The sequence below is a fragment of the Chroicocephalus ridibundus genome, chromosome 8 (assembly GCF_963924245.1).
Source record: "Chroicocephalus ridibundus chromosome 8, bChrRid1.1, whole genome shotgun sequence".
Classification (NCBI taxonomy): Eukaryota; Metazoa; Chordata; class Aves; order Charadriiformes; family Laridae; genus Chroicocephalus; species Chroicocephalus ridibundus.
In genome coordinates, this window is record NC_086291.1 from 8081769 (window position 1) to 8099199 (window position 17431).

General features: G+C 38.5%; 1 long non-coding RNA gene across 2 annotated transcripts in view; it reads left to right on the forward strand.

Annotated features, from left to right (window-relative positions):
• Window positions 1-17431, forward strand: part of LOC134519369 (uncharacterized) — a 99127-nt gene that overhangs the window by 64782 nt on the left and 16914 nt on the right. The gene's annotated exons all lie outside the window — the stretch shown is intronic.

Sequence of the window (17431 nt, forward strand, 5' to 3'; positions counted from 1 at the left end):
CCCACCAAGATAATCATAAATAATAAACTTCTCATTTTAATAAAAATGTGGTTTTGGAGAGATAAGAAAATATATGAATTTATGTTAATGCTGCTTGTAGCAGACATCACTATGAATATTAAGAAAGTGCAGCTTATATTTTGTTCACAGTTGTAATTTACATTCACAAAATATTTTGTTCCCTATGGTCAATTAGAAGGGTAAAGATTTTACTTTAATTTTTGGAAATAAATAACTGAAATGAAATGTGTAAATTGCTATGCTGTTGATCTTCCTCTAGGAAGTATTACCGTTTTCAGGTAATTTGCAGATTCTTGTCTGGAATGGTTATTTAGGCATTCTGTCATTCCTCCTGTGTCTGGCCATGCATTGACATCAGGGGAATATTTTAGATTACGACTATCCAGGTGGTCTGCTGCAAGGCAGTACCTCTCACTCAAATCTTTCTTTCTGAAAGAACGTTTCTGCTTCATGAAGGACGGCAGGGAGATGGCAAAAACCTTATAAAAACTGATCTCTGAATCTCCACTGTATCCGCACAGAAATTTCTCTTGACAGGCAGTTTCTTGACATTGACTGGCTGTCAGCAGGAGCAGCATATCTCCTGAAAATGTGAGAGTCCAGCTCCTCACATGGAGTGGAGGAGGCTGTACTGAAACTTCTTGCATGACATTTTATACAAATAGTGATGAATTCATTCTAAACCTGTTTTTAGTCAAAACATGCTTAGCATTGTAACAGGATGAACACAAAGGTCCAGTCCAACTAAGTGCGGAACAGTACGTGAAGTCCGTTAAGTCCTTGCTGGTTGTCAAATAATCATTCATTCTTGCAAGTAAATCCTAGTGAAGGTGGTTACTGGTCCAGAAGATGAAAGCCTGTGCTCTCCTTAGCTTCACGCCTATGATTCTAGAATCTTAGTTTGATTTTTACTTCAGGAAAAAAAAAAGATAACTGCCAATCTATTGCGTACTGTATCTTTTTAGGTTCACTTCATCTTTTCCTATGTTTCTGACTCACTAAAACAAGCTAAAATGAACATGCCAAGAATCACAAAATGTTCAACTGCAGACAAGAATGTGTCCACCACACCTTTTGATTGTAAAGTCTGTGTGATTTAAACATGTGCTCAAGCACATCGCTGAATTTTGACTTAAATATTTACTCATGCAGTAATTGAAAGAATTTTTATAAATGGATACTTTGATCACTATACTGTAGGACCATTCCGTGCCCAGGCCAAACTATATGTCATTATTTTATGTTATGATGGATTAAGATTTTGCCTTGTCCTATTTAAATGTTCCCTTGATAGGTTGTTAAGATGAAGGAGATATGGTTATTTAATTACTGTTTTAAAGAAAAGAGGAGTCGTCTTTCTGGATATTTTGTGAAAGAGACTTAAATTTATAATAGTATTCTGACAATTCATTCTACAGGCCTAGGTGTCTCCAGGTGAACTAGGCAGGGACATGTTTCCTCACGACTAGTGGTATGTCTGGGGTTGGAAATAGATGGTTCTTAGGGTGTCTAGAAGCAGATTTGCTGAGTTGAGGAGGAGGAGGACAATAGGACAAATTGAGGAGTTGAGGACAATAATATGTCAGACTTATGGGATAAGTCCCAAAAGGGACTAGGGTTCTTGGTGCTCAGTGTTGCACTACTTAAAATTTGGTTCTTAGCTTTGGGAATAGAGTTCAAAAGTAAATGGCAAGTGCTTGAGTTTTCTGTACATGGGCTAAAGAGAGTTAAAACAATGAACGTAGTAATGGGAGGGAACTTAAACTAGGCAATATGCAGTGCCAGTGGAAACATCCAAAACCCTGGGTCTTTTGTATTTATGCAGTTCTCTGAGGTCTGCATTCAGTGAACTCTGTGAACAAGGGTCTGAAGATGGTAATACTTGCTACATTTAAAATGCACAAGGGGCATGGGAGGGAACAGGACAAAGCAGAAAAAGCTTGTGATGAGAAAGTTCTCAGAAGGAAGGAATTTAGGTTAAATTTTGCTCCAGCTGAGGAGATTCAAACATCCACCTCCAACCTTCAATGAGAATACTTTTTCCAAAACTGGCTCTTTTACAGAGGTAGCAAGGGATACCTTCTACGTCTCTAATTGAAAGTAGGCCAATGTAAAACTAATTATGCAAGAGTCATGGGGACAGAGAGAGAACAAGCAAGAGGAATTCTGTGACCTAATGGTTAGAACTGAAAAACAGGGGTGTAAGGACAATATTAGTGTTTGAATGGGTGGCCACAGGCATACAACTCGTTTGCCACTTGACACGCAGATGCCTAAAGCTTTGCATTGATATAGTCAAATAAAATTCAGAAAGTATCAGGGTATGAGGATGCAATAAATCAAGTCATCCAGGCATAGTAGAGTTATATTGTTATAGTGATTAGTTTTCTGGACATCAAAAGAGACTACAGTGCAGCATAACCAAGGGGACTTTATTAACAGAAATCTGCAAGCATCTCCATAGGAGGACTATGCTCCAGAGTTCTCAACAACCCTAAATATGTAGCAAGTAAGTCAAACCTACGCTTTCTGTGTGCCAGGGGAAGTCCAAAAGTTCCTGACCTCATTGCTGGAAGCAAGAACAAATAGGCACTGATTAGACTCAAGTTAAGTGTATTTCACCTGAGGGCTCATTAACTATAAGAGAAAGGGAATTGGGATGCCTTTTGAATGTAATAAAACACAGTGCTTGTACTGTGAAAAAATACTGCCTTGATGGCAAAAAATTTATATAATGAGTTTTGTGCTAAAATTATAAAGGTACAGTTTAAGAAACAAATTTCCAGCAAATAACAACTACAAGAGTTAACGTTCAGGAAGTTTGCAATTACTAACATGGATACCAGAAAATATAGAACACAGCAAAAATGTAGCATAGCTCCAATGTAAAAAGTTATGCTATAATTGAGTATGATGAATATAATCAGAAGAAGTCTGATTAGCAGGTACGGAGATACAAAAAAGCCCCACAAGGATAAGGAGGAGATACTACTAAATAAAGATAAAGCTAAATATTCAAATTAAGTATGGAAAGAGTAAAAAAAGAAATTGACACGCAAAATTTTAAATATGGAGCAAAGGCAAGCTATTAAGAGATACTCTTTATTAAAAAAAAAAACCCAACAAAAACCAACCAAACCATACCAAACCACAAATCAAAAAGCAATAAAAAAGGGAAATGTGGCTAGTGATTCATCAGGAAACTCACCTTAAGGAAAAAAATTAATGACACCAAAAGGCCATCGCGAGATTGCTATAGAAGGATTGTTTTGTTCCTATTAAAAACTATGTGTTTATTAATTCTTGAACAAGTAGTGCAGGACTGTAAAAGCATCAAACCGGATCCAGAAGGAAGATGGCTTTGTCCGTGATGTTTACTCATCCAAAATTTTTGCTGAAATGAGGAGGATCTCACCACTTCTAGTGTTTGATTAGTGCCTGCAACAGCCCTGGATTCACAGATAATAGTTGACTCATCAGTCCAATACAGGATACATAAATAAGTATCCCAAAAGGTTCACTGAAATCTTAAATGTTGGAATCAGTGTATAAAACCCAGAGTTGATGGACATTGGAAAATTTCTACATTTTAAGGGAATATACTTAATTTATTTATCTGAATCTCTCAAAACACATACTACAGGTGATTTAATTTTGATATCAGTAAGTCTATTATGTGGAAATTCTCAATTTTAGAATTAGAACAACAGTATCTCTAACTATGCGCTGGTATTCATAAAAATAAAGTCCATGTCAGAAGGAAAAATGAAGATTAAGTAGCACTGAAAGAAAGCGTGAATAAAACAGAAAATCACACAATAATCATATGCTGGGCAATCCCTTATAGAATTTATCTTCAGAATTCGAGCACGGAGACCTTTAAAACAATTATAAAGGGATATATATTAACTTGCATGGTGGTTTTAGGAAAAACATTACATAGACACAAATATGTAAACTTAGAGCAACATGTTTGCACTCTGCAGGAGCAATAAAGAGATAGACTTTCATGAGAGAAAAAAAGTCAAATGTCCATTCTCAGGTAGAGCCACTACTGACAAAAATAAGAGCCAAACCCCAGAAAGATCTATCTGTAAAGTTGTCTTTCGCATTTTTTTTTCTTCCCAATGGGGAAGAAATTAGACACATCATTTTTAACAGATGATCTGAGATAGCCATAAGAACAAAGAGAAGTGCTCAGGAGCAAGGTCAAGCGAAATAAAGGGATTCATACAATGCGAGTGTCATATCTCCGCAAAAATGCATATTAATAAATATGCAAACATGGAAGATCTGCTGATATACCGCAGGGTTTCAAAATATCTGGCTGTGTAATGGAGATACATAGTCTGGTGACACAAGCATAGAAATGACAATTTTATCATTAAAAATATGAAAGAGTCATGCACCTCCTGGATGCCTCTCTGGAATGTTTGGGATCCAAGCGTCTTCCTTATTCAGGAGGGCTCTTGTCTGGTTGGAAACTGAATACTTAGCGGCCAACTTTCCATACTTACAAATAGTTTTGAAACTCCTTCCGAATAAGGATGAACCAAATCAGCTTCCCTCCTGAGTCAATAGAAATCAGTATTTTCCACTAAGTCCTGGTGGAATTAGAGACAAGAAAGCTTACGCTGATGCAAACCAAACTGTGTTATAGAAAAAGAAGTCCCTCAGGTAAGTACAAGAAAATTCCTCTGTGACATTTAGCACATCATAGAATCTAAAAAAGAGGCTTATTCTCAATGTAGAGGTACAGAGAAAGTGTTTTTCTTGGTAGAATCCCTGTGTTTAATTGGAGAAATATGAAAAATCCTTTCAGAATTGAATTAGCATGTGAAATGACTTTCTTCATGCATTGGGTTCAAGTGCTTCAAAAACAAGGAACAAGACAAGACTGTTCATTATAATTTGTTTAATTATTGAACCATTAGTGCCAAAGATTAGGGACACTGAAGAAGTTTAGTAAATAAATGTACTGGGAATAGACATTATATGCTGATTACTTCATGCTGGCTATACAAAATACCAATTTAAGGTAATGGAAGCTTTCATTGGGGAACCAGTTTACAGACAATGCCTAAGTTTCCAAAAAGGATAACTGCCTACTGAAAGCAATGTCAAAAGTGTTGGATGTGTAGACAAAAATACCAAAATAGAAGAGCTGTATAGGTTATCATACTAAGTATGTGTTATCTGTAGTGATGTAAACAGATGGATGTTACCATAGATAGAATTAATATATTTTGCCTGCATTCTTTTTCAGTGATTCCATTTTTTTTTTCCCAAGAAAATGAAGATGTTAGTAAGTATTTTTTTTTTTCTGTGATCAGCATGAAAAACAATAGGGACATTGGAATTGCAGAGATCATTCATGGATAAGTCTGGAGCTATAATGCATTTTTACTGGAGAGAATCTATTATGGATTAAAGCAGAATAGAGATGGGCATATATTTCATGATAGAACTGTGTATCAGGCTGTATTCCAAAATTATGGTCCCAAGAAAGTGCATTTAATAATTAGGTCTTCGTGAGGTATAATGGAAAAAGAATCTTTGGCTGAAAAAAAAGAACATTTAGACTACTAAAATAAATAGAAAGATCTCTTCAGGGATGAATGATGCTGAAAATAAGGTATATTACATTAAAATGCGTACACAATAAGTTAATACAGATTACTTGCTTAATTGAAACAGTTCTGGAAGAAAATAGCAACAGTAGCTGCATAAAAGTATTTCAGACATGGGATAGCATTTTGGTAATTAAGATTATGTCTAGTTGTGACTGCTTTTTCCAGAGGTAAACCACATTAAGCTATTTAGTCATGAAGTGCAGATTGTAAATATGAAACAACGGGGAAAGAATAAAATGTAAAGAATGAAATGAGAGGAAGTAGGTGATAAATATTGGCTTTGCTACTAATCAGGTAGTGTAAGTTCTGTGCTGCCTGGTTCACGGAATATTTTTCTCTCTGTATAATAAAGTACATTTTGTTGTGTTGGATGTCTGTCTAAAATGCCAAACAAACTGTCTTTCAGAAAAATTATATGGCACTGTTGCATTTCAATGTTTACTGGAAATCTGACAGGAATAATAAAAAAAACCTCTAAGACAGGGAACTCAGCTATGTCTTACCGGTATGCAGTGGGAATTGGTGTGCTAACAAGACTTCAGTTGCCCATTGTATATAACCTCTTTCAAGCCTGAACCTGTGCCCTTTATTAATATTTTTTACAATCAACTTAGAAAAAATAGTAAAATATCTAATAAGAGAGACTTCTTTGGCTATTAAAAAGAAGAGTAATAGTAATAATATATCTTGCCTGGGAAAACAAGGCAGCAACAAAAAAAGAACTTAAGAGATGCTGTGGTCTGGTACTTAGAAGAAAAATAGTAGGAAAATAAATGCCCATCTTTAGTTGTCCATACTTGTCCTGTCCCAAATGCCCTGCTCCCTACCTGAAAATGTTCAGCTTTTCCTTGAAATATAAATTCTTATGATAAAGATGAAAGATTAACTGGATAATTAAGTTGTATTTTTTGATTTATAAAGAAGTTTAGTGGTTTTCTCTGACAGTATAAGATCAATATATAATGTTTTTCTGTTCAAGTCCCAGTCACAGAAGGCTACATTATAGTTTCTGCCAAAGAGGCAGCATCAGAAACTATCTAAACTTGCCAACGCATGGAAAGGACAGGGTAAACAAAAGTTTCATGGAAACAAGTGTTTGTTCAGACCATGCATATACTAATTCTGGGGAGGTCAAAGTTTGACTTCTGCCTACATTGGCAGTATCTTTTTAATATCCAGCTGCAAGTGTCTTTTCAGCACTAAAATTATTTTTAATGTAATGTTTCCTACCATGGATGAAAATAGTTTTTATAATCTAAAGTGGGACTTGAGCCCAGTATCCAAATATATAAAGCCATTACATTAACCAGCTGAGATGCTCTGTCATAAAAAGATAACTACCTTTACATAAATAACTCCTGACTGTGCAAGCAGGGCTCGTCTTTGAAGGTGAGAGAGAACATTGTAGTTTATTGTATTATATGAATGATAAAAATGGTATTTATAGACCAGACTACAATGACCCTAGTGATGAGCACTCAGAGATTTACACTTTAAGGGGAAAAAACTTTTTAAGAACTGACATCATCATCAAACAATTTGTGTTTCTCGGTGAATCCACGAGCTAAGCCTGGTGTTTTAATGACTAGAAATCATGAATATTAAACTGGAGAAAAGTTGACAGTATTTAAATGAGCATCATTAAGAGACACATAAATTAACAGGATTTTTAGTTCTCGTGGAACCGCTGTTTCAATGTTAATTAAACAACTGGAGTGCTCTTGTGCATTCCCAGCAAACTGTCCCTAATGTGTTCTGCAGAATATCATTATGGGTGGCTGCCTTGCTGTTTAATTATTTTCAAGCTGATTTTTTTTTTCCCGTTGCTGCAGTGGTTTTATGCTTGTCTTGCATTCAGAAGGTGATGGGGCTTAATCCCAAAGGAGTCTGTCAGTTTGATCTACATGTGGTGCTTATACTGAAATACCCATTTTTGTAACTAATAAAACATGCACATATAGTGTTGCTGCCTAACCCTGCTGAAAAAGCCCCACTATTGACTGCATTATCTTTGTACGTAACAACCATTTGATGACTTACTGGGATTTTAGCAGTAGTTCTCTATCACAGTGGTAATCATTATTTATTCCATTCTGCACACGCAGGTGGTAAAGAATATGAATTTAGATATAGAGAAGGGAAGCAAAATAAGCATGAGATCTAGTTATTTTATAAATGTGAAGAGAAATGCTACACAGAGCAGTGCGTGCTGTATCTATGTAGCAAATCCACTGTTCAGCTTTTTCTTTACTTCTATCTGCATTATGTATGCATACATCAGGAATTAAAGTAGTGTTTCTTTTCAATCTTGGACATCCACCTGCCCCTCTCAGTACCAGGCCTGTAGGGAGAACAGACTCTGACTCTCCTTTAATAGACATTGCCTTGCCAATCTCCTGTAACTGGCTCTGCATCCTTCCCTTCCGGTGGCAGCCTGCACTCCGCCTGCCTCGCTGGAGTCCCCACGCTGTGTTTGAAGGAGACACTCCCTCAGACTTACACATCTATCCAGACTTCATATTAGCCTGGCTGCTCACCCAGAGGCTGGCCACAAGGTTGTATGGACTCTTGGGATTCAAGATGACCTCTGCTGCTTAAGTGTTTGTCCATGTAACCTCTTCTCTTGCCAGGTGGTTGCCCATACTGTCAGCTCTCCCCGAGCCCAGGCAGGTTTCTACATCTAGCACATACAGGTAAACAGCCCAGCTAAGCTTGCCAGGGGTATTACAGCGTGCACTCTAATTGTGATGCTAATGCAATGCCAGCCATCTATGTAGGCTCCATATGAACGGGACACTGGGGATTGGTCCAGCTCCAGCCTACACAGTGAAGAGGATGTGGCTATTTTCTGCCCCTTCTAGGCTGCCTAGGCGTACCAGAGCAAAGACTCTAAATATTGAGCAAATGTCTCTTAAGTCATATGCTATTGTCCTGCTTCCTTCCCTGCTACCCTGCAGCATCATTAGAACTAGAGGACACTTCCTTCAAGTTATGGCTATGTATTACTGAAACCCATCAAATCTAAATCTTTCTTTAGAGGCTGTTAACGTATTCCTCTATCATTTAACATCAATTGACCGACAGCATGGCCTGCAGAATAGAAACTTGGATGGCAACATGACAAATTACTGGATGGCCAGCCTGAGTATCAGAAAAGGTCTTTTTAAATTTGTGAGTATTCTCAATCCTAGTTTCTGCCTGGCAGAGGTCATACTCGGTAGTTGGTGATGTTTCCATATTGTGTACTACGTACTCTATAATGAAGTAAGGCCAGGAAGTGTAGGTGTTAAAAAAGCTCTACCATCCTACACGTTTGTAATGCCTATAACTGTCTGTACACACTTCTTACTAGTAGTGACAGTGGCTTTCTCCACGGAGTTCAGCAATCTCTAGAGATAATAGGCTTGGTCTTACTTTGCTGAATTTATGACAAATAAAGTAGATGGAAATTAAAAGTCTGATATGATCCTTAGCTTTATGATTATCTTTCACTGTGGAAAAAAACTTTTTAGCCAATTTTCTGGGAAATATGACAGAACATTTGTTGGTGGGGGAAAAGTATTTTGCATCCAGACTTCAATTTAATTAACTAAAAGTTGTTTCTGAATGTTTTTCCGTCCTACCTACTTACTCACAGTTGCCTGTATTAATAGAAACAGTTGATAGATGTCTTCAGGGGAACTTCCTATCTAATTAGTAGATTTTTTTCTTACTGCATCTTGCCAATAAAAACAAAATTAAAATAACCAAACAAAGCTAATTATGTGGTGCTTTGAAATACCTGTCACATAGTTGAATGTACATTTCCTCCTCTCCTTATTGTACGTTACATCAGTTAATAGGTATTTATACATGATGTATTTCACTTTTTGCTGGAATGCTGTTGTGACGTGTTTGTTTAGGAGATGATATCCAGGTCCTTTATGAACTGTTCCTGACTGGAGCAAGAAGAAATGAGGTAGTTGTAGTTCACAGAGTAAGCAATCATGTCATGCAGATAAGTTCTTGGCTTTATTCGTTCAGAATCGTATCCTTGGAGATCCTCCCCTTGCTCCAAATCTCCAAATAATTGGTGACTAGAGATGTGATTTTGAATGTAGATCTGGAATAGCATAGAGTTCTGGGTGTCTGGATGAGTGATCTAACCTGGGTTAGATTTGGTGCATGATTTAGCCTTGCTTTGGTTTGAGACAATGAGAAACGATGTGATCCACATCTCTTAGAAGGTGTAAAATAGTCCTTGGTTTGGGACTTCAGTACAGATTTAATAAAATATATTCCCTATATTCTTTCCAGATTTGTTCCAGGCAACAAAAATTTAACACAATGTGATATTGTTTCAATTTGGCTCAAGTTAACAACAGACTTTATTTGGAGGTAGACCAGCTCTTCTATGAGTCACCTACTTCATGAACCTTTACCAACTACTTTGACCATTCACTTTGGATTGCCTGACTACAGGGAGGTGGTTAGAGGCAGAAGTATGTGCAGTTAGGTTCTATATTGCATCAGGCAATACAAAGCTCATTGAATACCTACTGGACATAGCTATCGGAGATGGCAATTATATTTAAGCAATCTGCATTGTTTCATACTATACTCTACAAGAAGCTGGCAGAGTTGCAGACAGTACTGTGTTTTGTTATTTTTAAAAGACTTGTCTAAGGAGGAGGGTGTGTGTCAATTCCTATGGCTACCCTGTAACACGCTACATGACCTCCTACAACATTAGGAAGTTGTAAATACCAGCAGCAAATGCAGAGAGTTGCATGGTGCTGCTAGAGCAAAGGCAAACAGAACTGTACTGGATGAAAATCCAGTGCTACAGGTTTCGGGAAGGAGAATGACAAACCTAACCAGAAATAAAAACTCCCATCAGGTTAGCCGGCCAGCAACACCCACAATAACTTAGTAATCAAAGTAGGAGGCAAGCTTTCCTTTACACAGAAATTTGTAGGAGGAACAATTTGAAGTCCATAAGCTGAAAGCAATGTGTTAAGGGTCATGCCAAATGCAAATTCCTACCACTGTTGAAGGCTGCAACTTACTTATGTTGAAAGGCATCAATCTTCCTCATTTATACATATATTACAATATTTATATATTACAATGGTCACACTGATATGATTCTGATTCATTAAACCAACTTTTACTTTTGCCTCTTTTGAATTTCTTGGAAATATCTAGTACAGTCTATAAATTTATAGACTTTCACTTCCTTTTTGTGAAAGAAGAAATATGAACCTTCAAAAATGCATTTTATAATGAAGAAAACTGTGTCATCTTATTGTTCCTCGCTGACTCCCTTGTGTTTAACTTCCCCAGTAAGTACCATAGAGCACAAACTGTTACTCCTGAACACAAGGCTGTATACAAAGCAGTTATTTAATTTTGCTGGGCCCATAGCCTAGGATCAAGTACTGTTGTTTAGGTGCTAAGCGTTTCACAGAGATTTTCGGAGTATTTCTGTGTCATTTAAGTATTGCAAATTGCAACCGTTGTCTCGTCAATAAGGCATTATACAGGTGAATGGCTTTAGAAAAGTCATCATGGTAATGAAAACATTTACACGCCTATGTCTCCCTATTTTGGATTTTCTTCTTTGCTATCTTTGAAGCTTTCATTTACCACCTGCATCTGAAGATTGCTCTGAGGACGCCTGCAGGTTTTCCAGTAGAATCCTGTATCCTAATTCTTGCATCTGCAAAGCTAAGCCCATGCATGCTTCTACTTCTTTTGTCTTAAGTCAATACCTTTGCCGTCTGTAATCTTTAGAAATTAAGAAGTATGGATAGATTTTAAATATATTTTTACTGTAGATTGATACTTTTACGCTACTCAGCTTTCTGGCTTTACGACTGAAATAGAGGTGTAATGAGTTCTGTGTTCAAAATCCTGAGCACTGTTGCATGGAGGGGACTGGGGATACGTTCACTAGATGAATCCTTCTCTGGGTAGCTCTTGAGAGTGACCTGTTTGTTTGAACTTGTTGCTGATACAAGTTTTCGTTACCAAACAGGGAAGTCTGGGTTAGATTGTCGGCTCCGCAGTGTGAGTTTATTTATAACCATATAAATTCTGATTCTGTGTCCTATTATACACTCTCCATACAGGTGTCAGTGACATAACAATGTGTTGGAAACCTGGCCTAACCTCACCAGCTCTGTTTTTTTGGGCCTTCCCCAGCAGATTTAACAAGACAGTAAAATTGTGTTTTAGTACCCTTGCTCTTCTGAAAGGATCTGGGGTAGTGCACCAGAGGGAAACTGGTCCCTGGACATCACCAGTTGCAGTTTTATGCAGTTTATGATGCACAGGTACAAGCTACGCACACTTACTGTCTCTGGCATACTAGGCAAGCCAGGTCAGGTTTTCCTCAGTGTGCAGGAGGAAAGGAGAAGGTTGCAATTCCGTTATTTAGAAAGTTGAGTTGTTGCAAGCCTACAGTGCAGTGAGCTGGAAAGCAGGGAATGCATGAAAGAGAAAAGTCAGGAGGCAATACAAAGTCTTGGAAACAGTCTAAGGAATAGGAAATGTTCTAGGGATAGGAAACCAGAGACTTAGGCAAGAGCTGAACCCTTCCTTTAGTGCCTGGCTTTGCTTATCTCTACTTCTGGACACAAAAATCCTGAAACTAAATGCAAGCTCAACTAAACGCATGCCCAGATCGAACCTGTTTGAGGCCTTTTCCTTTAGTACCTCTCCTTTGGTGATAGGACAAGAGGAAACAACCTCAAGTTGCACCAGGGGAGGTTTAGATTGGATATTAGGAAAAATTTCTTCACTGAAAGTGTTGTCAAGCATTGGAACAGGCTGCTCACAGAAGTGGTTGAGTCATCATCCCTGGAGGTGTTTAAAAGACGCGTAGCTGTGGTGCTGAGGGACACGGTTTAGTGGTAACTTGGCAGTGCTAGGTTAACAGTTGGACTTGATGATCTTAAAGGTCTTTTACAACCAAAATGATTCTATGATTCTACCTCACCGCTGAACTTGCACTGATGTGCTAATGACCACACTCCTGAGCCTGTGCTACGCAGGTGCACTTGTGCGTGGAGGTACACAACTGAGCCTGCAGTCCCCAGGGGCAGGCGGCACCTCTGGGGCAGCGTCAGGTGCCGGGCCATGCTGGGTACCGCGCAGCCAGGAGAGGTCTAGTTATTTGCAGGAGGTTTGTAATGACAGTGTTTTAAGACAAAAGGCTCCTGAGCAGGAGCGTATAACTGTCTCTCTATCAATTGAAATTCAGGTTTTCAACCAGCAGTAATCTGATACTCTTGGCTTCTGCGATTTCGAGCTGCTCCAGCACGCACATCAGAGCCGTACGCACAAAATCAGATATAAAACAGCTTTTCAAAAATCTTTCTTTGTTCAGAGCTTTTTATGTTTATTTTGCTCGTACACAATGACGATTCTAGTTAAAATAGCATTGCATCATTTGGCTCAGGTTACTAGATAATTGGGGGGGTCTTTAAAGTGGATTTTCAAGTTGAGAGTAATGGAGACAATTTATAGTAGAACAGATGGTTGGCCTTCATTTGCCTGTTGACAGGTAGCGTGTTGTCAGCACTTCAGGTTGTTATCATACAGAGAACAGCAGTTCAGAATCTTAATTGGGACCCAAAAGGATATACTCTACAGCTTTTTCTGGGCATTTACAGGCACAGGAAGATGTACAAAAGAAAATGGGGGAGAGGAAAGAAAGTTGATGTGGAAATATGATTCAAATGCAAAAATGTTGAGTTTTTGCATGATGATTTCAGTGTACAGATATTTTGATGAGAAGAATACAAAAATTGCGAGAATGAAAGAGGTTAAAAGAGTACTCCTTCCCACGCGGGAGGTGTTCGCATCCTCACACGAGTGCTTCCTGTTGTAGCAACAAACAGTTTGTTACAGCAGGCAGAATAAACTGTGCGAGCAGCTATGTGGGGCACTGGAAGAAATTCAGGAAAACAGAGATTCCTAATTGAAATTTTTTACACTGTGATTTGGATGTTCACTATATCGAGCAGGAAGTAGCTGAAATCGTGCTCTCTGAGGCAGTAACATTGTGATTACTTCTAATGTAGTTGTCCTAGCAGGAAGAATGTACAACAAAATCTGTAGCACTTTTTAAATAGCAAGGTGTGCATTAAGTGTTACAAATCAATCTCTGGCTTTGTTATCCTCCTAGTTTGTTTTATTATATTTAATTACTTTTATGTGGTGTGCTCAACTCTTCCTGGGAGGCTGTGTTTTCAAAAAGTCAATGGTTCCAAAGGGTCAGAAGAAGAAATGCTTGTTTGGATAATGGCTGGGAAAAAAGAAGGATGTGCTGGCAGCAAAAAAGCTGGCGGTTTGGTCTGTAGGGGACAAATTCCTCTCATACATGCTGCTTAGAGAGATTCCCTTGAAATAATGCCATTATCCCTAAGAATATTTTCAGCCTTTGCTCTTCAAATATTCTTTACCTCACACATCCAGTTATGAACTCCTTTCACAACTCATTATTATTATTGAGGGCTAACACTGTGCACGGCCCGAGTCAGTAACACGTAATTCCTGCCTACAGGGCTAACAGGCTATGGTGGACTGCTCTCTTTCAGAAATGAAATCAAAGTCTAGAAGCAGGTCACATCCCAGCTGTGATATTTTCCCAAGGAAAGCATCTCAGTTAAGCATACAGCCAAAGCGTGATCTCCATCTGAGAGACATATGATGCTGTATTATTTAGGAGTGGGGTATTTTAAAAAACCAAAATCGATCTCTAGCAGCTGCCTTTTCAAATCTTGAAACAAAAACGAAGGAAAGCAAACACATCTAACATAACATTGTTTTTAAGAGTAATGAGACATCAGAGGAGATGCTATTATAAAACTATTTCATATTCCATACAGCAGTACAACAAACACCTATTGCCACAGAAATTTCAGGAACATGTGGGAGATGCACGCAAGCTGCATTAGAAACAGAACGTCCTCTAGCAAGCTTCATTTTTTTTGCAGCGAGCCACAAATGCTACTTTCGTCCTCAAAAAGAAGAGGGGGAGAGAACTTCACATTGGTTGAGAAGTGTGAGAAATTCACACCACTGTACTTTGCCTTGCAGATAAATAGCTGACCTCTGCTTTCAACAAGCGCTGCTTCCTCAGCTGGGCAAAATGATGGGACTTTTTTGCATATTCATTCTACAGCAAGGTTTGGACACTCGCTGTTTCACCCTTGTGAAAGATTATTTTGGCCAAATCATGATTAAAAGGATATTTTTAGCTGGCTTCTACAGACAAAATGTCAGAGGATTTGTTTCTGAGTCAGAGATACAGCTTCTGTTCAGAGCGTTTCTGGAGCACTTCTGAGTCCCTGCAATATTACAGTTCAGTGTTACTAAGTTTACCATTCTGTGCAAAATTAAGTGGGTGCTAAATATTGGACTGAGAGCCATACCATCCATGCATGGGATCAGTGACACTCAGCTGTAGACAGATGACGTGTACCATGAAATTAGCAGGCTTACTCATGCTGAAAGCCATGCATGCCTTCGTGCTTTGAAAGATTGGAACCAAAGTTGTCTTTTGCTGTACAGTACAGGTGTAATCCAGGTAACAACACAAACGGCTGGTCTGCTCCTCCCCACTGCTGCATTTGTGTGTGCACCTGGAAGGTCATGAATAGGATAAAAGCACCATTTATTTACTCTCTTTGCTCATTCAGATTTTGGAGATTTTGCTGAATCTGAACTACAGAAATTAGCTGAGCTCAGGTGATATAAACATGTTCTCACCAGGAAGCAAACGAAGGCCTCCTGACTATGTCTGTGAAAAATTGGGTTGAGATGAATTTCAAAAGTGCTGTTGATTTTAGGGCTTTTATTGGCCTTTGTGTCGTTACTGCTCTCCTTGGGTGTGCCTGATAATATTAACCTCCTACACAGTCCTCCCCATCTGACAGAAAACTGCATAGTTTGCAATCTTTGCCAAAAATGTGTTTAATCTTGGGCATCTCTAACAACTATATGCACAATTGGTGAGGTGAACAGCTGTAGAAGTGAGATGTATGGGAAAAAGACAAATTTCTCTTTTATGAGCAAGAATGGGATGAAGGAGCTGTGCTACTACTAAACATAGTTATACTAAAGCTCTGTCTGCTTTGGCTGCTCTGAAGCATTTACTCTCTGTCTGGTGTTTTATCCTCTAAATTAATCTGCCTCAGCTGCAGAGGTATGAGCAGATGCTTGAAGACTACTACCTTGCTGAGAGGGATAAAAACACAGAGATGCTGATACTTGACAGATATTTCACATTTGGCTCACCAAGAGTGTACCATGTTCATTTGCTGCTGAATCTCAGTGAGAACGTGGAGCTCACAAGTATTATATATGCCAGGGCCCCTCGTTTTGTCGGGTAGGATCATAATAGCCTGTCTGTAACCTGCCAGCCCCTCCGAGCCACTGCACAAGGGCCCCTGGCTCCAGGCTTCCTTGGGAAGCAATGTATGGCATCTGCTGGGGATGTGTGGGGTCAGAGAGCCAAGGGCAATGGCTTCATATGCCCTTGTTTCCCATCCTGCACTGCAGGTGAGCCAGGCACATTCTGCCCCTAATTATCCACAATTAATAATTAAGCAGTTTTGTTTCTTTCTTTGATTTTTTTTGGTGTTTTTTTTTTTTTTTAAGGTTTCTCTTTCCCTTCCATTTTCTTTCCTTACTGTACCATTTTCTTGTAATACTGGAAAGCATTTCTTCATTGTTTGGACTAATTTCCAAACAGATTAAAAACTGTTGTAGCAGTCAAGCTTCAGTTCCTTCGTTTATTAGATTCAGAAGACAGCAAATTCCTTAAAACACAGATATAAACAATTATGGTAATGCATTCTGATTTTATAATTAGTTTTCGTCGCATGAAACATGCGCTGAAGTTTGGGCTTCAGAGTTTTTTATATCCTGCTCTCCTCCCAGCTCTGAGTTTGAAGTTCATGCATTTCTGTTCCCAGCCTTGCTCCCAGTCCTTGGTGGGCCATGTAGTAAGGGATAGAAACTTAACTCTCAGAGACAAGAAAATATGTGAGAGAAGGTAAAAAATGCTGAAATAGGAAATATTTTCCTGTAAAATGCATGTAGCATATCTGATCTTGTTTTCATTATGAAAAAAAAAGGAAATTGCATAAACAATGGGATACCTTCTGAAAATTTCCATTCCCATCTCATAGTGAGATCAGAGCAGGGACCAGGTAACGTGCAAGTATTCAGACTCCAGGTGGAATAATTCACAAATGGTGCTAATCTCTGGAGTAGGGGAAAGTTGCTCTTTTCACAGTGAGAGGTAGAGGGAAAGTTTTCCCTACAGATATAAATATGAAACTCTCAGTTACTTCATGGTAAGCCTGACCTTGCCCTGCTAAGGTCAGTCAGAGATATTTTCCAGTGACTTTTTTCGAAACGGAGTCAAGCTGTCGGTGCTTTGCTGAAAGCTGAATTTGGATCCTTGTTGTTATTACATAGAACAAGAGCTTCTTAATTTTTGTTTTAATTACTTTTGTCTTGCATATCCAGAAGGATAGGAAATGAGTTTTATTAATACATTGAGAGTGTAATGATCATTAAAGAATAAAGAAAGGATTATAGTATTCTGGTGCAGTCCTCCCACACGGAACCCCGAAACCTAATTGTAGCCCTTGAGGGTTTGAGCATTGCCCTGCTTAATGGTAATTTGTGTCACTGTTCCAGAAAAAGAAGTGGCTGTTAGGGCAGAAAAAAAGCTCTGATGAACAATAGGAGAGATTAAATTAACATGAATGGGCAGA